Consider the following 7,752-nt stretch of genomic DNA (forward strand, 5'->3'; position numbering starts at 1 on the left):
GCCAATGCTTTGCGGACTTTGCTTCGGCCTGGGACTTTGTTCATGTGACAAGTAGCCCAGACTAACCGCAGGCCAATGGACTGGCTGAACGTGCAGTTCGCAGTGCAAAGCAGTTGATGGAGAGGTCAAAGAGAGATGGAACAGATGTCTTCCTCAACCCTACTCAATCTCCGCAATGTGCCACGAGACCACACACTAGGTTCTCCAGCTGAAAGGCTGATGTCAAGACAGACGCGCACTACCCTACCTGTGTGTAAACATCTGCTCGTTCCCAGCCCCAAAAGCAACAGAGCTGTTAAAACAAACTTACTTCACAAGCGCCATGCACAAAAGAAATACTATGACAAGTCCAGCAGACCCCTCCGTCCCCTCATGCCAGGTGAGGTTGTGCGGATGCAAACGCGTCATGGACATGACTCCTTAGGAACCATCAAGGAAGCCTGCAAGGAGCCCAGATCGTACATCGTCCAGTCAGGAGGTGGAGAGTACAGGCGTAACCGCAGGCATGTCCTCCCAGTCCCTGAACCGCCACCACAACACGGAGATTCCCGTGATGATTACACCGCGGCCCAACCACCAACCACAAGTTCCCCACAGCACATCCAAAGACCTGTGCAACACACTGAAGAACAAACAAATAGCCGCACACAAAACTTCACACAAGCCCATGTCCAGTCAAGTAATGCATACATTACACGATTTGGGAGAGTCTGCAAGCCAAACCCCAAGTATGAACACTAAGGCATAAGAGATGGACTGTAACAAAAAAAAAAAAAAAAAGTAATTCGTTAATGTCCAGGCTAGAATGTTATGGATTAGGATATGTTGTTAATGTATTATTGCTAAAGATGTTGTTAGTCGTTTATACAGTCCTAAGCTAAAGAAAGGGGATGTAGAACATCTGACTAATATTGTTCGTTAATGCTGCTTTCATATACCTGTTCCGAGTAGTACGCTGCGCACGCACACAGTGAGACAGCACGAAGGTGAGACCCGCCCCCCGGGAGTGGAGTTCTTTTACATGTAATGTCTGCTCAGTTACGCAGTAAACAAAAGCTTGCAAGTAATCGCGAATCCAGAGTCATTACTGAACATCAAACAGCCGAGAAAGAGAAAGCTGATTCTGATGCGTTGGGTCCGCGCTCTGCGTTTACGTCTTTGTGTGGAGTCCGTGTACCTGCTCTCATTTGCTGTTTGGTGGTTGTTGAAAAAGTTTTCTGAGCTTTAACCTGAGATTCTGGCATTTCTGGCAAGATACATTTATATTTAAAAGTCGATTCAGGATTTAACTAATTGATATTGCTTTATTCAAGCTACTCACCTCTCTCCCTACGCCCGCCCTGCACTTTCAAACGTACACACGGACTACATGAATATCTAGACTAGCGATGTGTCGGTCGCGAACGAAATGGCTCTTAGAGCCGGATCTTTGACGTGGACGACGCGAGCCGGCTCCTTATCACGAGCCGTGGGTTTCTTTTTTCTTTCTCTCACCCTCTCTCTCTCTCTCTCGCACTTTTTTTCCGCTCCTTATCGCGAGCGGGATGGCGAGGGCTAGCGGCCAGAGGAGGAAAGTCCACAGGATCCAGGACACTGAATTTATTCTCCAGCACTACCGCACCGGAGGGGTGAGGGTGCGAGAGACGGATCCTCCTGGCCCCTCTGCAGCCACCGCGCGTCTCAACCACGGTCCATGGCGCCGGTTGGAGTGGAGTGGAGCTGACCAGAGCCTTGGGTCTGGCCCCTAGTTGAAACCAGCAGTTCTCGTCCGTGGCAGAAACACCAGTGACACAAGTTGAGAGCCTGGGTTGACTGTTGGCGGGATCTTGGGACACAGCAGCTGGGTGGTGCACTGTGTCGGCTAGCTCAGCGCTAGTAGCGGTGGTTTGAGCTTTGCCAAGAAGGATCGTGTCAAGTTCGCGTTCAGCCCCCTGGATTTGGTATAGCGTGGATATCCTTTGTTCCAGCTCGATCACTTTTTGGCTCAGGTTGATGCAGCTTTCACAACTGGATGTTGAGGTAAGTGGTGCCATTCCGAAATCTCGTACCGGTGACAGCGTCAAAAACAAAAACTGCCACTTTAGCTTACGTTTAGCTAGTTGTGGCAGTTGCTAGCATGCGTGCATGCAGTCAGGATCACACCACTTGTTTACTTTCACAATCTTCACAAGATGCCACAAACCGAGCAGTTTTCCAGGGAATTCGCCAAATTGCAGCGTCTTCTTCTTTGTACGGTCCGACTTTGCACATGCGCAGTAAGGATCGATTCAGTTCAAAATTGTGTGATGTCCCCGCCTCTGACTATCTCTGATTGGTTTAGAACACGACATGGGCACAATGTGTGTCTGTTGTTGAACACACGGAGACTTTCAGAGTTGCGGAAACTTTTTATTGTGATTTCTCCCGAGAAAATACGGTGCGACCAAGTATTTTTTTACTTGGTCGCACCGGTGCAACCAAGTATTTTTTTTAGTCGCACTATTGAGAAATTTGGTCGCATTTGCGACCAAATTGGTCGCACTCTAGAGCCCTGCACACTACTGAAACGCTCTCACACACACTACTGAAATTTTATCTCTCACACACACTACTGAAATGCTCACACACACACTACTGAAATTTTATCTCTCACACACACTACTGAAATGCTCACACACACACTACTGAAATGCTCACACACAACTACTGAAACACTCTCACACACACTACTGAAATTTTATCTCTCACACACACTACTGAAATGCTCTCACACACACTACTGAAATTCTATCTCTCACACACACTACTGAAACACTCTCACACACACTACTGAAACGCTCTCACACACACTAATGAAACGCTCTCACACACACTACTGAAACGCTCTCACACACACTAATGAAACGCTCTCACACACACTACTGAAACGCACTTACACACTCCACTGAAAATCAAGGCATTTCAGTTGAACAGGAAGGCGTTTCAGCTGAACAGGAAGGCGTTTCAGTTGAACGGGAAGGCGTTTCAGCTGAACAGGAAGGCATTTCAGTTGAACAGGAAGGCGTTTCAGTTGAACAGGAAGGCGTTTCAGCTGAACAGGAAGGCGTTTCAGTTGAACAGGAAGTTGTTTCCTGAAAAGGAAACTGAAGGAAAAAGTGGTAGATTTCAAACAAACCACTACACAGATGTCTACTCAGCAACCTGCTAGTAGTCTAAGTGAAGCAGCTGCATTACTTAACAATATATTAGCTTCAGCATAAGTCAAAATTTAGAACAGTAGGAGACTGGCAATATCCTGGTTAATTTTTTGGGCATATTTGCTTTTTGTCTTTTTTAGCGAAGAAAAAAATATCTTAAAATCATTAATAAAACCAGGGAGAGAAGGCTGAGCGTTTCAGGAGTGTGTGTGAGAGTGTTTCAGGAGTGTGTGTGAGAGCGTTTCAGGAGTGTGTGTGAGTGCGTTTCAGGAGTGTGTGTGAGTGTGTTTCAGTAGTGTGTGTGAGAGTGTTTCAGGAGTGTGTGTGAGAGCGTTTCAGTAGTGTGTGTGAGAGCATTTCAGTAATAATGTCCCTTATGGCACCTCATACACATAAACATAAAAATATAGAGAGGGAGACAGAGAACAGAGACACAAGGGGAACCTAAATGGACAAGGAGATTACACATGAGAAACAGGGGAGACGACAGTAGACAAAAACATCACTGAAACACACAAAGGGCGAGGGAGATTTAAATGCAGGGGACTTAACAGACACACACTGAAGACATGACACCATAACCAAAAGTGCTGGGTCAAAAAACTCAGAACCCTGACTGGATCCATCTCTAGTGCAGTTTATATCTGTTAGTGTCTTTCTGTAACAGTTTAAATCCAAAACTATACCAGAATGCACATCTATGTGCAACAAAGGACATAACAAATGTGCAGTGCCACTCATGAGGCATGTAGCCTTAAAGATAAAAAAAAAAATTTATAAAACTAAAAAACTCAAATCCAATAAAATTATATTAATAGATACCATTTAACAGGTAATATAGGAAATCATCCAACAGCAAAAAAGCAAATAAACCACATTTCAAGAACATAAAAATATCTCCTGTTAGTAATATATAGAAATACAGAAAACCATAGATGCCCATGCCCAATTAGAGTACCTCGGGTCCCTTGTCACCTCAGACTGCGAAACCCTACCAGACGCCAGACTCCGTGTCAACACAGCGTGGATGAAGTGGCATCAGGTGAGTGGAGTCTTATGCGACAAGAGAATGCCAATCTATCTTAAGGCGAAAGTCTATAAGTCGATTGTGCGCCCAGTGGCACTCTACGGGTGCTGGCCAGCGACGACCAAACATGAACAAGCTCTTCACACCATGGAGATGAAGATGCTGAGGTGGCCTCTGGGTCTCACACGACTTGACCGAGTGAGGAACGAAGATGTCAGGAAACAATGGGGAGTGACACCAATCACAGACAAGATGCGAGAGGCGAGGCTCCGATGGTACGGCCATGTTGTCCGTAGCGATGAAAATTCCATCGCAAAGACAGCCCACCAATTACATCTGGAGGGAAACAGGCCGCAAGGAAGACCAAAAAAGCGCTGGATGGACCGGATCAAGGATGATATGAAGGCTGTGAATGTTACACCAGAAGATGCCCTCGATAGGAAGAAGTGGAGGAAGGCATGCAAGATAGCGGACCCTGTGTCGCGGGATATAAACCGCTAGGAAGAAGAAGAAGAAAGACAGAAAACCATAGACTGTGTTTATTGTGCGTCTGCTGTCCTGATAAGAGAATGCAATGCACACCATTAACAAAATACAGCAAAGATTTCATTCACGTGCTGCTTGCAACCAAGCTAACTTAACATGCTAGCGTTACTGTTGTATCTTCGAGCTAAAACTCATTAAAAACTTCAGTTAGCGAACTCGGCCCTCTACAAGACTCACACCAAATGGGTCAGGCATTAAACAGACCAAAATGCAGCAGTTCGGTCATATGCAAATTACAACTAATGGTCTTAACATGTGTCCCGAGTTAGAAAACATTATTTGAGAGCAAGTCAAGACAGTTTTCCTTTCTCATCTATTCAGCTACCATACATACCTCTTATCTCTTTAATAATGCATTTTTTTTTAAATTATGCATTGTCAACACTTGGAGATTTCTCTATCTGTTTTGAAGAAAATGATCCAAGAATGACCTCTCTAGCCCTCACAGTTTGCGAGTTATGGACAGTTTTTTGAGGACACAGAAATACATGTCAGTGCCTGAAGCAGCCACAGCTGTTTTGGTAGGCAAAAGTAGACAGCCTGAGTAAAACAGACACATAGAAACACAAAGGCAACACTCACGCAATCACTGTTCACTCCATGGTGTCTCTGTTTGTGCGTGCGTGCGTGCGTGCGTGCGTGCGTGCGTGCGTGCGTGCGTGTGTGTGTGTGTGTGTGTGTGTGTGTGTGTGTGTGTGTGTGTGCGTGCGTCTATGTGGTATGGATGGACATTTGACCTGACACTGTACCTGGGCTCCGGGGACATTTCGACTTTTTGCTGTGTATTCATGTGTCCCCCTAAAACATGACTTGTAAATGCATTTTTAAGTGTCTAAATAATAATTTTTTCTACTTCTTATGAGGTCATTATTTATCTTTTGACCTGTATTTGCTTAAACTGTAGTGTAAATTCATTTATTAAACTATAATTAAAAGATTTTCTGATTTTCTTAAAAGTCCACCTATACCCCTCAGCTGATTTTTGTGTATTCCAGTTTATTGCACAGCGACGTTTCGAGTTAGAGTGGATGTGTGTAAGTACTACAATTTAATACACATTTTCAATACACACGGCCGGAAGTCATTGTGATTGGTAGGCTATATATATAGGCGGTACCTACAGGAAACGACTTCGCGCGCGTGCCCTTTAACAAGTATATGTCGACAGCAATACGAAGACTGATTAAAAGCACAAAGGTAAGCCTTTTTTAATGTAAAATGCACCATGACTTTAATACTATATGAAATTATAGGTGCACAGGCCTATATTAAACTGGTTTAATTTATGCTTTATGGACTGTTAGTTAGTTTTTGAAGAAGTAAAACTGCCTCAGCGTTTGTCATTGAGTAAATAAAATAGGGCTGACGACTAACCGCTTCAACGCGATAAAGCGGGCTAACCCGTGTTAGGATTTACTCGGTGTTAAAGCATTAATGTGGCTTAAACGTGTTAATGCCGACATCGCGACTAACGCGATTAACAATTAAACCAGCGCAGTCTGAGTCAAAATCCCTGATGTCGCTGTCAGCTAATTTCGGGCAGTTTGTCCAATGTCTGTCCATTCTGCTGACAGCCCTAAAATAAAAGCAAGGGGTATAAGTGTATTTAGTCGTATTTATTTATATGCCTAAAGAAAAAACTTCTTATAGTTTTGATGCCTAAGCTTTCTCAGTGCTTGTATCACTCTCTGCAGTCGCCATTACAGAAATGTCACATGTCGCCATTTTGAGAACTAGGCCTTTAACATTTTAAAAGAAGGCATAAATTAGGACTATGAATAAGTCAGCTGTGTTTATGCTGTAAACTACACTACTGCTAGTTCTACTACTACTGATGATGATGACAATGATGACGATAATCGTAATACTTTGTATGCTTTGGTAATACAGGCAATCAAAACGTACAGGAGAACATGCGAAGGAGACGCATTCCTCCACGGGAGGATGCAGTCTGTCATGTTTCTGCTGGAAGGGACAAACTGGGACTTGATATCCACTACATAAATGCCTTCAAAGGTAAGTTGGTCTTTAGTTTGGATTAGATTTGGAGTTTGTCACTTTGTCTTTTGTCACTCACTTGGTACACCTCTGCAATTCAGGTCGGGGCATTTTCACGACTGTTCCATTCCAAAAAGGAGACTTCCTTTTGGAATACAGAGGTAAACTCATAACAAAAGAAGAATGTGAGCGGAGACACAGAGTTTATCATGACAGCCTGAAGGTGTTCATGTTTGAATTCAAGTTTGATGGAAAACTCTGGTGGTGCGTATTATATCAGTGTAGTTTGATTAAGATTGAATTACACATTGCTTTTGATTTATGAAAAAAAAAGCTTCCTAACAAAAACTAGTTAAGCTAATACTACATGGTACTATAACCTACTGGAAAAACAGGGGTAGGTACTAATGGAAAACAGGCAATTGTGATGGCTGCCACATCAAAGCCCTCTAAAAGCACTAAAAAAATATCAGCAGGTATGCAGAAATAAAAAATGGCTTTCGGTTTCTAAATTTTAACAGTGATTGATGTTTAATGTGATTCTAGCCTCTTTAGTTAGATTCAGTTTAAATTTTGTCCCTCGGGGATAAATGGGCCCTAGTGATAGTTCGTTGCTGCTACAGGTGATTGTTTTACTCCTTTAGCAATGGCTTAAAAAAGATTAAAGAAATCACACGGAATATTTTTCTCTTAATCATAGGGCCTTAAATTCTCTATACATGACAGTGAATATTTTAAAGACATTAGCTTGAAACTTATCTTTCTCATACAGTTTCTTTAATGTTTCAAAAGCCTCTTCAAAAATGCACTGTATTTTTTTTTTTTTTTTGTATTTTAGTTGTTAATTGGAGTGAGAGGCTGTCGCAGGGTATCACATTGACAGACTCTACCACACTCACACCTATGGGCAATTTAGAATTACCAGTCCAGCAAACCCCACTAACTGCATGTCTTTGGGCGGAAGCTGTAGTTGCTAGATACAACTCGGGTGAGAGGCATTGTACA

At 43.3% G+C, this 7,752-nt stretch overlaps 1 long non-coding RNA gene across 1 annotated transcript; it reads left to right on the forward strand.

Annotated features, from left to right (window-relative positions):
• Positions 1-5,918: 5,918 nt before the first annotated feature.
• On the forward strand, positions 5,919-7,005 carry LOC134628797 (uncharacterized). The gene is made up of 3 exons (XR_010094019.1): positions 5,919-5,946; positions 6,640-6,765; positions 6,849-7,005. It is a non-coding gene; the product is annotated as an uncharacterized LOC134628797 (long non-coding RNA).
• The last annotated feature ends 747 nt before the right edge of the window (positions 7,006-7,752 follow it).

Source organism: Pelmatolapia mariae, linkage group LG6 (genome assembly GCF_036321145.2).
Source record: "Pelmatolapia mariae isolate MD_Pm_ZW linkage group LG6, Pm_UMD_F_2, whole genome shotgun sequence".
NCBI lineage: Eukaryota > Metazoa > Chordata > Actinopteri > Cichliformes > Cichlidae > Pelmatolapia > Pelmatolapia mariae.